Raw genomic sequence first — 14,967 nt, forward strand, 5'->3', positions numbered from 1 at the left:
CACCGCGAGTCTGGAAAAGAGCAGTGCAAAAATTAGGTACAGTTTGGCTTCTGCAGGGAACTCCATGTACATCATGGCAACTTGTGAGAATTCAGCTTCAAGGTGGTATTGTGTCAGAGCTGCATTCTTACATATTGGCGTGATGCACATGGTGTTTCCTGGAGGAGATGGTTAACTTCCTGAGATGCTTTTTCCAGTGAAAGGCACCATTTACGCTCCTGATTTCTTGACAAGTGTTTTATTTTCCACAGCAGTAAATGTTCAGCACTAGCTTTGGAGATTGGAGGATGGACAGACTCCCTGAAGATGGAAAGCAAAAATATGTTCTAGAAGACAGAAATATAGAAGACAATCACTGGCACCCTTCAAAGTGTCATTTAAGTTTATAATAATAATAATCCTTGCATTGGGATGTAGCACTTTTCACGTCTTCTAGACGTCTCAAGTGCTTCACAGAATATACTGTAAAGAATCGCGGCAGCAGTGTGTGTCCCAATTTATGATTGAAGTGACCAATTTATTATTGTTTTTTTTCTTGAGGGATTATTATCAGGCGTGTGGAGTAAGGAAACTTGCCTAAAGTTGCTCTAACCACTGAGCTACAGGACTCCAATTAAGTTTACTTAACAAGGAAAAATAAAACCAATATTGGCAACTCCTTAGTGGCTATTACTATCAAATAATGGAAGGAGAAGAGTGATGTGTTCTGTCTTGAGGGACGTTTAGGTGAAGGGAAGTGTTTTTTAGGGGATGAAAGTAAAATGTGGGAAATAATTTTTTAACGAAGTCAAATATAAAATAAAATTCAAGGAACCTCTTGCATATTTCACACTGAGGGAGTGGAGGTGGCTGCTCTACCGGGGTGACTTGCTTGAGTAGGAGGCAGAGAAAACCTCAAGAGCGGTGGAGAGGGAGTTGTGGAGGAGAGTGACCGAGGAGGATAAGTCGTTGTTCATCTCATTGGCTTATTTTGCTTGCGTTTTTCTACCCGTCTTGCTGTATAATCCTGTTTGCATTTTTATTACTGTAATTCACAATTTATACTTGAAGCACAAATGCAAATTTTGACAATCAAATTAAAAAGGACCAAGGTATTTAAATCACGATCCTACTTACACTCAGAAACCAGTTTGTGTTCAGATGTGAATAGTACAAAACAAGTTGAAAAAGAAACAATGAATAGGTTGGCATTCTTTTTGGGACCATATAGTTTCAGATAAAACTGCATTCACTTTGTCCAATTCTTTTTTAAAAATTCTTTTGATCTATATTTAATTTTCATTATAGTCTACATTTTGCCCACAAAACAGTCAATTCACTTTACAGTATATTCTGTGAAGCGCTTTGAGATTTCCAGAAGACAAGATAAGGTACTATATCAAATGCAAGGATTATTATTATATTATTTAATTACCATTAGATTACCAATGGTCAGAGGATGTTGGTATCTCTGCTGAAGCCCTCATGTGGAAGGGTTCTGTGTAGGCAGCTCATTTGGATACTCTGATGCCCAGACAATAGTTTCTTGTGATATCCAGGCAAGGATTACCCTGCAAATAGAACTATTTATGGTTGCTAGTCATATCCATTCTCATCCAAGTCAAATGCAGGATAGACTTCTTTAAGAAATTCTATCAATAGAATGAAAGCACATTATACAGCTATTACTAATCAGCCAATAGGTTTTCTGTTACCATAGGCTCGTCTTAATTTGCATTCGGAATAGTGCACAGAAAAATAAGTGATGTTATAAATACCAAATAAATAAAAACTAAAATTACTATTGAGATATTTTAGTTTGACAGCTGTGGCAGACAGAATTATTTCCCCAGAACTAAAGAATACAAATGGACAATTCTAAGAGTAGATAATTCTAAGTGGAGGTAACTACCATCACAAATAACTACTTACCAGTTCAATTCCTGTTAGACGTCTAATGAGATTTTGTTTGTGTTATTTTTATTTCTCCCCTTTCCCAAATTTTCTCTTGACTCTTAAGTTAAAGCTCTATATGTAAGCAATAAAATATATTGGAACAGCAGCCCCAAATCACCTACAGTTGTGCTGAAACCTGTACTTGCTGTCAGGGGGCATTAACATACAGTGCCCAGTGCAAACATATTGTAGTCTGGATGAAGTAACGTTTTGTGAATTCTTGCAAATAACACGTTTAATTTCAGTTCTTCACTGTGGTCCAATTTGCATTGTACGAATGCATAGGTGGGATGCATGGAATTCTGTTTAGTTTGGATGCTCTTAAGCATGATGTTCGGTTTCCACACGTGCCAAAGACATCTGGTTGACCAAAACAAAGTGGAGGTAACTACCATTAGCAAAGGCAGGAAGATGGGACCATATTGCTGCCTTACTCCTAAAAAACATGTCAGCTATACTGTGTCTTGACGGGGCTGGGAGAAATCGTTCTCGAGTCAGGGTGGGGGTGCTCAGTTCCAAACCCATCCTTAAGATACAGGTTCAAAATACCTATTTTGGGACATATCAAGTAAATTAGATAGGGGGAATCAGTGGATGTAGTGTATTTAGATTTCCAAAAGGCATTTGTAATGTGCCGCATAAAAGGTTGATCCACAAGATGAGGGCCCATGGAATTAAGGGAAATATATTAGCATGGATTGAAGAATGGCTAATGGGAAGAAAACAAAGAGTAGGGATAAACGGGTCCTTCTCACATTGGGGGATGTGACTAGTGGAGTGCCACAAGGATCAGTGCTTGGGCCTCAACAATTTACAATCTACATCAACGATCTAGATGAGGACATCGAACTTAATGTATCCAAATTCACGGATGATACTAAACTAGTAGGGAGAGTAAACACCGAGGATGACATTAAAAAAATGCAACCAGATATAGATAGGCTAGGTGAGTGGGCAAATAGGTGGCAGATGAAGTATAATGTAGGGAAGTGTAAGGTCATCCACCTAGGTGACAAAAACAGTAGAGCAGATTATTTTTTAGAAGGGGAGAAACTAGATAGTGTTAGTGTTCAGAGGGACTTGGGTGTCCTTGTACACCAGTCACAAAAAGTTAGTTTGCAGGTACAGCAAGCAATTAGGAAGGCTAACGGTATGTTGGGATTTGTTACAAAAGGGTTAGAATATAAGAGTAGGGAAGTCTTGCTGCAACTGTATAGGGCCCTGGTGAGACCGCACCTAGAGTATTGTGTGCAGTTTTGGTATCCCTATTTAAGAAAGGATGTACTCGGCTTGGAGGGGGTACAACGTAGATTCACTAGGTTGGTACCAGGGATGAGGGGGATGAGTTATGAGGATAGGTTGAGCAATTTAGGCCTATATTCTCTGGAAAATAGAAGAATGAGAGGTGATCTTATAGAAACCTACAAGATTATTAAGGGGCACGACGATAGTGGGAGACTTTTTCCCCTGGTTGGAGAAACTATAACCAGGGGTCACAGTCTTAAAATTCGGGGTAAGCCCTTTCGCACTGAGTTGAGGAAAAACTTCTTCACTCAGGAAGTAGTACATTTATGGAATTCTCTACCCCAAAAGGCTGTAGATGCTCAGTCCTTGAACATATTCAAGACTGAGATTGATAGATTGTGGGTAAAGGGATTAAGGGATATGGGGATAAGGCGGGTAGATGGAGTTAGAATAGGTCAGCCATGATCTTATTGAATGGCAGGGCAGGCTAGAGGGGCCAAATGGCCTCTTCCTGCTCCTAATTCTTATGTTCATTATTTTTCCTCTTGTTCCAAATCATACGTGAATGGTCTATTATAGTAACTATTTTCCATCTAACAGTCCTCCTTTACCTGATTGTGAGGCAGAATTAGAGGTCAAAAGATGTCCAATTTTAACAGATCTGAGAATCAAGCTTTCTTGAGTAAGCTAATGATGGGATCTAATGTGTCACGGGTCCCAATTACATAAATAAAAATAAAGTTATTGAATTTTTAAAAAAGATATAATGGGGAAGGAACCTTGTAAAATACATGTGCTTAGATATTCTGCACACTACCCAAATTGCCCATAAATATACAGTCAATTTACTTTACAGTATTATCACCTCAAGTCTGGACTATGGGAACTCTATCCTCGCCGGCCTTCCCGGCACCTCCCTCCACAAGCTACAGGTCATTCAGAACTCTGCAGCTCGTGTACTGTCCCGCACCAGGCTTCGCGACCACATCACTCCCACCCTCGCTCGCCTCCACTGGCTTCCCATCCCCCAGAGGATCGATTTCAAGATCCTCATCCTCACCTACAAGGCCATTCACGGCCTTGCTCCCTCCTACCTCTCCGACCTACTATCCCCCTAACTATCTGCCCGTACCCTCCGTTCCTCTGGCTCCGGTCTGCTCCACATCCCCCGCCCCAACCGCCCTACCATCGGTGGCCGGGCCTTCAGCCTCTCAGTCCCTAGGCTCTGGAACTCTATCCCCCAGTGCCTTCGCCGCCTCCTCCCTTTCCTCCTTCAAGGCCGGTCTCAAGACCTTTCTCTTTGACCGTGCCTTCAGCTCCCCTCTCGACTCTCTACCCCCTCCTCGCTCCCTCCCTTCCCTCCCCTCACCCTGACCATTTCCCCCTTGCTCGGGTCCTGACCCAACTGTACAGCGCCTTGGGATGTCCTCCCGACGTGAAAGGCGCTCTATAAATGGAATCTTGTTGTTGTTGTTGTTGTCTAGAAGACGCGATAAGGCGCTATATCAAATGCAAGGATTATTATTATTATTATTATTATATAACTGTGCTCAGATTTCTGCCTTCTGTAAATTTTGATTTACAGAAATTTACACTCTCCTACCCTCCCCAATCCCAACTACCCATCCAACTATTGTACTTTGTATTGTATCAGCAAGACATGCTGATTCTGCAAGATTCAATATTTAGACATCCTTTTACAAATCACTACAGGACATAAAAGGTTAAGTGGTAATGCACCACTTCTGCAGTGTTTGCACTCAAAAAATCAAATCAGCAGAGAGGTTGAAATCAAATCCTAGAGTCGGCCTCAATGTATGCAAGTAAATAAATGGAAAGATTGCAAGTTACACAGCCAGTATGAAATGGGTTACTTCCCTACTGATTTGGTATTAAAATGAAATTAATTTAAAATCATAATTCAACCAGAATGAAAATGGTATAAATTCTGTTTGAATTTGGATGAGTAGCTTACCACTAGGGTTACATGACTTAGTCTGTAAAAATGAGTGACAAAGCCAAATGCGTTACCCCAGCTGAATTATTCAGGCATGTTTTTGTATCTGTGTTGACTACTGTTAGATCCAAAAGTTTTTTTTTCCGGCCTGGTCCTTTAGAGTATTACTTAGAATAACGTATTTAGAAGATAAGTGTGTAAATAGCGCACTTTGAACCAGAAGAGAATGTTCTCAAATATATGCAGAATCTAAAACCCTTTCTATTTGAGTCTCTCATCTGGGAAAATTTCTGAACAGGGCAAAGGTTGCCATTCACTTAAGACAAGCTATAATTATTTACACAATGAATTTTGTATGCTGGAACCAGCACTTCAACAAGTATCACCATGCCTCCTTGGCATCCTGCTGGCTTGTTTCTTGCCAAAGAGAAATAATAGTGGGTTTGTGAGGCTATTAGCAGAGGTTAATCGCTTGGTGCCGAGAGAGAGTCCTTTGTTTCAGGTCTTATTTCTGCTAAAGCTGCATTGTTGCTACAAGTCAGATTCTATTTGTTCCCTGGAGAAATACCTAAAGAAACTAATGTTTCCTTAAAGGCTGCTGTCTGGATGATATACCACAAAAATTATCTCAACAGAGAAGCATTTTCAGATAGCTTGAAACAAATTGTCATTCTCCACAATGCCAGCAAACAACTTTTCTTTGGAACAAAATACACTTCATAGGTTCTTTTTGGGGGGCATCAAGAAGCTGTGGTAAATGGACATCAAATCAATGCTGAAATGAGGGTAAATGCATATGTGTACCTCAGCAACAAGTTTAACTGTGCTTTTGTGGCACAGAATAGGTTATAATGTAAATTAGTTGCAATAATTTAGTTCTATCTTAAACATTAATTGACTTATTTTTAAAGTAATTTATTAAGTACTTCCCCCCATCCCGTTTCCTCCTCTCACTTTGGGGTGAGTATGAATACGGTCTGCCTTAGGTTCTTAGGCTGTTCGTCACATGTGATTGCAGGGAGTATCTCACATAAACCTAATCCAGTTCTCACTTGGCATCAACACATGGGAGGAGGTGTGGGCATCACAGGATGGTGATCAGGGCACTGGACAGTGTTCGGATATCACATGGTAGAAGCAAAGACATTTCTTTAAGAGGAAGCGTCCACTTGAAATCTCCAAAAGTCTAGATTCGGGTGGACCTAATTCAACAACTTGCATTCATATAGTACCCTTCACACATGGTGGTGTCTTGGAGCACCACCACCAACAAATTGCATTTACATAGTGTCTTTCATATCCAAGGCACTACAGTGTGTGGAGGATGCAAGAATGAAAAAAGTCTGGCATTATTCTTCCTCTTACAGTCGTTTAACAAAGTTTTAAGTGAGTTGAGAGCGACTGGGATCAAACTCAAACTAGGACAACAGAGATTGTCTTTGAGTCTGTTAGGCCAAATGAGAACAGCTAGTTTAAGTATTTCCAAGAATCACTGGGGATTTGTGATTCTGGGAAAGAATTAGACTAAGCCTTCTCATTTGCTGGCATGTGACTCACGTGCAATAGCATGTTAGGACCATGAGGAAAAATAGGTCATATAGGCCCTGAAGCAATAAGTTTGCCTTAAACACTAATTTATCTATCTTTGAGTTAGCTTATTAATTTATTTAGTATTTCTCCCATCATTAATTTCTTCCCCTACTGAAAAAGCCAATTTGCGATGAGGAGTGAGTGCTGTTACCAGCTGGGGGTCCTTTGAGCAATATTGGGGTTGCATTTATTGTTTATTATTTATTTATTGTACTTGCATTGAGTCATGATTTATCAGGATGGACAAAAGTGAAAACAAAATCTCTAACGTTGATGAAGGACTCAGCAGAAGCAAAATAGGATTTCAATAGCTGAAACTGTTACTGGTAAATAACAATAATCCTTGCATTTGTTACAGGTTGTGCTTCATGTTGGGAAGACATTTCAAAACGATTCACAGGATTTTACTATAAGGTACAGTGACTGTGTATTTTCTGGATACAATGCCAGTTCAATTTCTTTAACCAAAGAATTTTTTAAAAAAATAAGCCACCCCAAACCACTGTCTTTCTTCAATTAGAAAGCAAAAAAGATTATTTGTCTTAAATACCTCGGGCAACATTGATTTTGTTGCAGTCTAAAGCAGCTACGCCCGATCTAGATTTGCATATTCAACAAGTGACATAAACAAGTGACAGACTAAGTAATGGCCGGCCAGCTCTGGCTTTCTATCTTGCTTAGTAATGTACACTACAGAATAGGAAAGATGCACTTGTTGAGTTGGATTGTCAAGAGTCTGTGAGGAAAAATAAAATGATTAGAAGGAAAATGCTGATGAAACAAAAGCTACAGGAATTCAAACAGTTATTCAACGCCAAGCTTAAAGAAAACCCAGAATGGAAAAAAATATTTTTATACCCACCTTAAAATGGTGTAGGGATGTATTATAAACACATTTGTGTCTTTATTTAAAAATAAACTCCAAAAGCTACATTTTACAGTCCTTTTTGTTTATTTAAAAAAAATGTTATTCAATGTTTCATTTTCAGTTTATTTTATTTTGAATTTATTTTTCAGAATCCCTCTTGGCATGGGAGTGAGACAAGGGCAGCACAGAGCAGTCTCTGTTTGTGGCAGGTAATGGATTGCTGTCCTGTTGTGAAGTTGCTACCCACAAATTAAAAATATCATGTGCATGTTATTTCTAAGTCAGTTTGCTTTCCTGTTCTGGTTACTCCAGTAAAATCAATTCTTTAAGGGTTTGAAAACAAAACCTGCACTTTGTGAGTTTTGTAAAGCAATGTGGGCATTGTGTGTTGTCTATGCTTCTAAAATCAACTATAGTTGCACTTAAAAACAATGATTGATATATATAATGAATACTGAGCCACCATAAAAGGAAGCCACAATTCTTACTATTAGTGCAGCCTTCTATTAGCAGGGTCAATAGGAAATTGCTAAAATATTTGCCAAAAATTATGGGGAAATTTGATAAATTTTACAGAAAATTGCAGGGAGTTGATTGATGTTATTTAGAGGTACATTTTACTAACAACCTATATTTTTTCACTTTATCGATAAAAACTAAACATAAAGAAATAACACATTAGATTGTTGCAGAAAAAATTATTAATGCTTTCTTTAACAAAAACTTGGTGGCCCACTCACAGACACAGAGACACTCACACTCAGAGGCACACACACTCACAGACGCAGAGACAGAGACAGTCACACAAACTCACACACATACAGAAAGAGACACTCAAACAATCTGCTCGCACCGCACCACACAGAACTACTCTGCCCACAGTAGAAGTGTTGAGTAAACAGCTGGCAGCAGAGCGAGAGGCCCAGGGCCCTAAGCACTCTGTTTTTGTACAGGTTTGTGGTGGAGGGGGGTGTTTGTGGCGGAGGGGGGTGTTAGTAGCAGATTCTGTGGAAAAAATGCGGTTGCACTTCTCTATTGGCTCAGCCGATTAGTGACTGCACTAATAGGAAGAATAACAAAGAAGGTACAATTAGGTGAGGGTTGGAAGGCCAATGGAATAGTTTTTTCTAATTCTACCACTTCTGCGTAAAGCCTTAAAAAAAAAGGAACGTTTTGTGAAGGGCAGAAACCAATCCATAAACTATGATTTTACTCATGTCAGAATTTCTAACAGGTGATTTTTGCACTCCTAATATAGAAAGGACATCAAACATATCGGTATAGGACAGCAGAGATTCACCAGGGTGATAAATTAATTTTGTGGAGAGACATGAAAAGTTGGGACATTTTTTGCTGGAACAGATTAGGTTAAGGGGATAGATATCTAATGCAGATTTAAAAATAATGAATTTTGATACTGCTTCGCTATTTACCTTATCAGTGAGTCAGTAACAACAGAGCATTAAGATCACCCCAGGAAAAAATGGGGGGGGGGTTCACACTGAGGCTCAAGTCTACCTGATGTATTTCACAATATAAGCCACTTAGGCAAACAACAGACTCCTGCTCAGTCCTGAACTTGGTTTAATAGTTCATCAAACTTTATTTTCTAAAGAAGTAGACTATTCGACTTGCCTTTTGGTTCAAAAGTTCAGTAATCACCATTCTCAGGAAGAGGAGCAATGTCTTGGTTTTGCCATCTTTGTTGTTGCTGTATTTCAGTCACTGTTCCAGGTTCCTCAGATTTTTGAGAAATGATCATCGGGTCCTCACCATCAAAATCTAGATTAACACACACCCCCGCTCCCTCCTGCTCTGCTGAAACTTTTCCATTCCCACCTGCATCGTCCTAATGGCCAGAAATAATTGCTGATAGGATTATCATGGAAAATAATAGCTGGTAAAGTTTGCATATTATTACAGGTGCCATAATTACAATTGATAAAATGTCTGTGGTCAATAATTGGACAAATGATATCCAGTCATCTTTTGCAATTGGTTCTTCTTCTTGAAACATTCTGCTCCAATGTGACAAGATCTGTGACTTCCTGGAAGGTTTCTAAGCAAATCCACATATGGAATTGTTTTCTCTTTATCACTTTGTGCATATGCTGACTGAGTGTGCATTGCTGCACTGCTGCAGTTATGGATTTATTTATCATTCTAGCTTGAGACAGGATTAAAATACAATCACGTCAGAAAGTTATGGAAATCTACAAATTTTTTCTTAATAAATGAAGATCCAATTTTTTTTAAATCTGTGCCCGGTGAGGTGGGGTAAGTCAAGGTTTTCTGTTGATTTCTATCCAGTATCCCCTGATAGGCATTTCTCAGGAGGTTGAGTATGGACAAGACCTGGTTCAAGAGTTCTCCACAGTCAAACAGTTTGCTGACACTGGAAGACAAAGCTCACAATCAGTCAAAGGATTAAAGTCTCAAGGAGCACATTAAGGATAGAGATTAAAGCAGAAGAGCTGTAAGGAAGCACAGGCGACAGAGAATACACACAAACTGAAGAAAGTTCTTCATGATCATTAGCTCTGAAAACTGAGTGAGAAAGAGGTATGATGCAACATTGTTTGCTAAAACATTTAGAGGGATCATTGTGAGTCACCTATACATGCAAGGAAACAGAACGTTTTCCAAAATGAGGAATTAAAAAAACCCTGCTTAATATCCTCCCAATTAAGGAAATGGTCTGATGTTTTATTGATTATTAAAAAAGCATTTTTAAAAAAGTTCTGAACATACAAGAGATCGAGTATTAAATGGAAACCCTAAAGGAAGAATCACCACAATTTGAAACTAGAAATAATTCAGGAAAGAGTTGGAGGAAAGCAACACAACCGTCTGATGTTTTTAATGCTGATCCTGAATTGGGAGCCAATTCCAAATGACTGTCCTCTGAAGAGCTCTGTAAGATGAATCACTTACTGAGTTCTGTTTATATTGGAGTTTAAGTGCATAATTCACAACAAGGTTCAAAAAGGATTCCTAAATATCGCGCAAGAAAGTGGATGTGCAGCTGTGGGAACTCTGCTCTAAAATTTTCGGAAAGAGGTGGGTTGAATCGGAGCAGAGTTCCTGTGGGTTGGTGAGGCGCACATCTGGTTATCTGCAGGATATATACAATATATATATATATATACAATAAGATACTCTTTAGTATACAATTCTACTAGCTTAGGGCTCTACATTTAATGCAGTGGTTGAATCAGATAACGTAGGATGCATTCAAGAGGCAGCTAAACCTTTATATGAGGGAGAGGGGTACAGAAGGGTATGGGAGAGAGTAAGGAATGGATGAATCTTGTGTGGAGTATAAAGACTGGTTTGGCCGAGGGGCCTGTTTCTTTGCTATGCATTCTTTGCAATCTTTATAATACAGAAGTTCAGAGTACTGCTGATCAGCACTGGGAAGGCAACAAATAATTCAATCGTAAGGTTTATAAGGATACACTCTAAATTCTAATAAAATATAATAAATTCAATGTACTCTCTGTCATTTATTATGATCTACTTTCAGAAGGCTTCTCTCTCTTCCCTCTCTAAATTAATTTCTTTTGCTCCATGATGCACCCTACTTTCCCCCATCTCTGAAACATCGCCCATCTCCGCAATGTCGCCCGGCTCTGACACTGTCTCACACCGCAGGCTGCCGAAACCCTCATACACACCTTCATTACGTCGAGGCTCGACTATGCAAACTCACTGCTTGTCGGCCTCCCCAACTCCTCCCTCCACAGGCTGCAGATCACCCAGAACTCTGCAGCCCGTGTTCTCTCCTGCACTAGGCTCTGCGACCCTATCATCCCTATCTTTGCTCAACTCCATTGGCTTCCCATCACACAGAGGATACAGTTTAAGATCTTGGTCCTCACCTTCAAAGCCCTCCACGATATTGCTCCTCCCTACCTCTCCGACCTCCTAACCCCCTACCACCCTGCTCGCTCCCTCCGCTCAGCAGGCTCCAGCCTGCTTCACGTTCTCCGCCTTGCTCGGCCCACTATAGGAGGGTGGGCCTTCCGCCACTCTGCACCCACCCTCTGGAACTCCATCCCGCAGCCCCTCCATCTTGACGCCTCCCTCACCACCTTCAAGATCCACCTCAAGACCTTCCTCTTCGACTGGGCTTTCGATCACCCTACTTCCCCCCTGCCTTCCACCCTTCCCCACCCCACCCCTCAGCTCGGGTCCGTAACTCTGTCTGTCCAGCACTTTCGGATGTCCTCCAGACGTGAAAGGCGCTATACAAATGTAATTGTGTTGTTGTTGTTGTTCTGGCCATTCTGCCCCCTCACCCTCCCTGCTGTTCCTGGAAATGGTAACCTGCTCGCAGACCTTTGCTACTGCTTCTTTATAAGGAACCAACAACAACAACAAGATTCCATTTATTGAGCGCCTTTCACGTCGGGAGGACGTCCCAAGGCGCTGTACAGTTGGGTCAGGACCCGAGCAAAGGGGAAATGGTCAGGGTGAGGGGAGGGAAGGGAGGGAGCGAGGAGGGGGGAAATGGTCAGGGTGAGGGGAGGGAAGGGAGGGAGCGAGGAGGGGGTAGAGAGTCGAGAGGGGAGCTGAAAGAGAAAGGTCTTGAGACCGGCCTTGAAGGAGGAAAGGGAGGAGGCGGCGAAGGCACTGGGGGATAGAGTTCCAGAGCCTAGGGACTGAGAGGCTGAAGGCCCGACCACCGATGGTAGAGTGGTTGGGGCGGGGGATGTGGAGCAGACCGGAGCCAGAGGAACGGAGGGTACGGGCGGGTAGGTAGGGGGATAGTAGGTCGGAGAGGTAGGAGGGAGCAAGGCCGTGAATGGCCTTGTAGGTGAGGGTAAGGATCTTGAATTCGATCCAGTAAGAGGTACACAAACCACCAGGAGGTGCAAAAAACAATCTTAGGTTTGAAAGCTTCAATATTATTATTATCCCCCCATTTGATAGCAGGGTATTACCTCGACTATCTAAGAGCTCAACCAGACTTATATATTTTTCATATGAGTAATTGCAAATCCAGCAGCCAATAACTTAAAGTACCAGTGCAGTTCAATTCCAAGGCAGGGCAGGGCGAAACCTTGGGCAAGTTTCCTTACTCCACACGCCTACTAATAATCCCTCCAAAACCAAAAACAATAATAAATTGGTCATTTTCAATCTACGACTGTTTGTGGGACATTGCTGTGCGCAATTGGCTGCCGTGGTCGCCCACAAATATACAGTCAATTCACTTTACAGTGAAGCGATGTGAAAAGCGCTATATCAAATGCAAGGATTATTATTATATTATTACATGTTGATGCCTGATCAGAAACATGGACATTGTAAACTGGAATACAGGTATTGTATCACTGCCTTTAAAATGGGAGAAAAGGAAAGGCAAACAAATCTACAATGATGTTTTGTGTCTGGGGAGTTATGGTACCACAAGTCACACATTGAAGTAAATGACTTAAACAGTGAATATATTGAAAGTAAGTTTAATATACTTGTGAGAAAATAAACATGCAGCACTTTATACAACTACAACAGGCTTAAAAGTCAAAAACATGAACTAATATTTTTGACTGAAACTATCTAAATCAAAGATAAACAAATCACAGGAATATATTCTTAAACAGAGTATACATAAAGCCCTGAATCACTTTAAGTAGATATATGGATTATTGCAGAAACCCCTTCTATGGTGTTAAAAATGTAACTTTTACTTTTTTTAAATACAGAATCTAACTCAAGTATTTCCATGAATTGCACATTCAACTCGACACGTTTACCACATAAATTACTCAGTAGGGATGATCAAAAGATTTGGACATAGATGGCTATTAAAAAGAAGCATTGACCATTGATAGGTTTTTTGACGGGTTTATGTTGAGCATCGCTAAGTGCAGGGCTATAACCTACAGTGCAGGACACCAACATTAAAGAACAGCAGAGAAACACAATAAGTCAAGAAGGAGTTAGGTGATGCCAAGTTTAGAGTTTAAATGCCTGTAGATAGTAGGACAAATCGAAGTATAAGGGAGGTAAGGAGCTGTACAGACCTGAGGTGCTGTGTAAGAACAAACTAAAGCAGCACAACATACCCGGATTTCAAACAGTGAGGGTACAGGGAGGGGAGCAGAGTAGGCAGGGATTATTATTAAGAAATATGTGAAGCTTGGATGAATGAAGGCGAAATGTTCAGAAGAACAATGAATACTGTGGTAATGATAAAATAGAAGAGGCAGGAAAAGTCCAGAGAGAGACACACACACACAAAGAGACAGAGAACAAGACAAGCATATTGTCACTCAGACAGAGTGACAATATGCAGGTGAGAAACGACCAGAGGACAGAAATGATTGGAAGGATCATCTGTCAGATGTTTTCTGACCGAATGCAATAAGGTTTTCCATTTTACCAAATGAAGGCAAGTGAACTTGACAAAGAAAATTATACATTATAAAACTATCACAAAAACACCTCTCACCCAGGCTCAATCGGTAACTGGAACATGCGATGCAGCACTGAGCAACCTTCGATCGTGTTGGTGGCTGGTGAACTGGCCTTAGCATCTCCAGGCTGGGAAGAGATTATTCTCACCGTCTTCCAGTCACAAGAATATTTCCCTTGTTTGCCTGAATTCCACTTTCATTTCTTTCTCTCTTTGCCAACCTGCTCAGCAATAGGCAAGGCCTCTTGACTCATATTAAGGAATTAAATAAGTCCTTTGGAATTATTCATAGAACTCTGAACTTCCATGCTGGTTGTGTGTGTGTCTGGTTCCCTCCCACCACCCCAAACCTGCAGCTTTCCTGAATGGGCTTAGTGGTTAAATCATAAAATCATGATGTGAACTTTCAGAATCCTAGAAATTCGGAGTTGTTACGATCTGGAATGCACTGCTCGAAAGGGTGGTGGAAGCAGATTCAATAATAACTTTCAAAAGGAAATTGGATTTTTACTTTAAGTGGAAAAATTGCAAGGCTATGGGGAGGGATTGGCAGCATTGATAGCTCTTTCAAAGAGCCAGCACAGGCACGATGTACGTGTAAGATTCTATGAAATTTACAGAACAGAAGAAAGCCCATCAAGTCTGCGCTGGCTCTCAGAGCAAGCTATTCAATCCCACTGCCCCACTATATACCAGTATCTTATCAAGCCTATAACTTTCATACATCTGTCTGCTTCTCTCTTGAAACCCACAATGGCCTCTGCCTCTACCACCCTACGTAGCATTGCATTCCAAATCCCAGGTATCTCAAAAGGAAATGTACCTTAGAATTGTGTCTCATTAGCATTGTTCTGTTTGTTTTTGAAAATGACAAATAAAAAAAGTTACAAACAAATAATAACAAAGTTTCCTATTTCTGATAGTTATCCATGGATCCCTATTAGAAGT

This window comes from Callorhinchus milii, unplaced genomic scaffold, assembly GCF_018977255.1.
Source record: "Callorhinchus milii isolate IMCB2004 unplaced genomic scaffold, IMCB_Cmil_1.0 Scaffold4, whole genome shotgun sequence".
In the NCBI taxonomy this organism is placed as follows: domain Eukaryota; kingdom Metazoa; phylum Chordata; class Chondrichthyes; order Chimaeriformes; family Callorhinchidae; genus Callorhinchus; species Callorhinchus milii.